The sequence below is a fragment of the Notamacropus eugenii genome, chromosome 6, assembly GCF_028372415.1.
Source record: "Notamacropus eugenii isolate mMacEug1 chromosome 6, mMacEug1.pri_v2, whole genome shotgun sequence".
Lineage (NCBI taxonomy): Eukaryota > Metazoa > Chordata > Mammalia > Diprotodontia > Macropodidae > Notamacropus > Notamacropus eugenii.
Window position 1 is genome coordinate 117,045,826 of NC_092877.1, and position 1,344 is coordinate 117,047,169.

Here is a 1,344-nt window from a genome sequence, read left to right on the forward strand (position 1 = left end):
GAAGAAATGGTCATAATTAGTACCGAAAGACAAAAGAGAAAACAGTTTGAGGAGGCAGGGTAAAACAAGAAAAAGCTCTATTGTCTACTGTCTGGACTGTAGATAGATAACTGGAGATAGAACCTATATACAAGCACTTGTGTAACTCTAAACATCAAGGCCTGTTGTCCATCCCTCTCATGCCATGACAGCTTGCTGGCCTCCTCTTCATACACATTCCCCGTGTCATTCTGCACGGAGGAGTCAGAACCAAGGCTATAAAAGTGCCCACAATACTTGGCATCATCAATGTGATCTTCAAAGAACATATCACCCATTTTGAAAAAAGGCCATTCCTATTAGTAATGAATCAAACCCAGCCTGGTGCTGTGATTCTGTCTGCTCCAACCTCAACTGCTTGGTCACCTCTGGCAGACCACCTTTGATGTTCTTGCAACTCTTTATGAAGTACTTGACATCATAGACAACCAGAAAGAACAGTTGGAGGATCTCAAAGATGTCTAGTTCTTCTTCAGGCAAGTTAGAGTTGGTCAGGATTTTGATTAAATAGCCAAAGTCATAACTACTGTGAAATGACACCCTCACATGGCATGATGATCACCTGATGTCATAAGAAGCTCAGCAAAATTTTGCATCTCAATCCCTTCTTCCTCATGCTTTTGAAACTGGATCCCAGAAGTTGTTAGGAGTTCTATGGGGTTCTGGGCACACATATCCTCCATTAAATTAAACTTGAAGTTGAACTGCCATGTTGAAGTTCCTGGAGAGTATTCTCCTTGCTCATTCATAAATGTTAATCCAAGCTGAATTGTCTTTAGCAAGTCTACATTACATCTCCACAGTTGGTACTGATAGCACGACTTGTGAATTCTCCAATGAGTTTTGCAACCACACCTGGAAACTCTACGTCCATGACAACATAATTATACCTCCATATCATTCGTCAAATTTGCTTCAGCTCGTCATCCAGGGTGCAAGTCCAAACTTCACAAATGCTTTGGCTATGATCTATGGTCTCTGCTGGCCTAATGGGAACATGAAGAGTTTAGTTGACAGCAAGAATTGAAATATTACGCTTGATTTAAGAGTCATTTTTACAAAATAAGGTTTCCTACTCTTTTTTTTGTACCTCTGCTGGTGCTGATGCAATCCTCATGCTCCTCCACCTTGTCCTCACCATAGAGTCAAGACACAATGGTGGTCCCATAGATGCCAGTCAGTCACTGGCAAGATGCTGCACAATGATGTAAATTTCTCTAGAAGAATAGGAGAAATGACAAAAACAAAAATGACCAAAACTGAGCACCATAATGAAAGAAATGCCATTAAAAAAACCTATGAAAT

The 1,344-nt window shown here is 40.6% G+C and overlaps 1 pseudogene; it reads right to left on the bottom strand.

The window, feature by feature from the left end:
• Nucleotides 1–234: 234 nt before the first annotated feature.
• LOC140510579 (CCR4-NOT transcription complex subunit 7 pseudogene) lies at nucleotides 235–1,019 on the bottom strand (annotated as a pseudogene).
• Nucleotides 1,020–1,344: the final 325 nt, after the last annotated feature.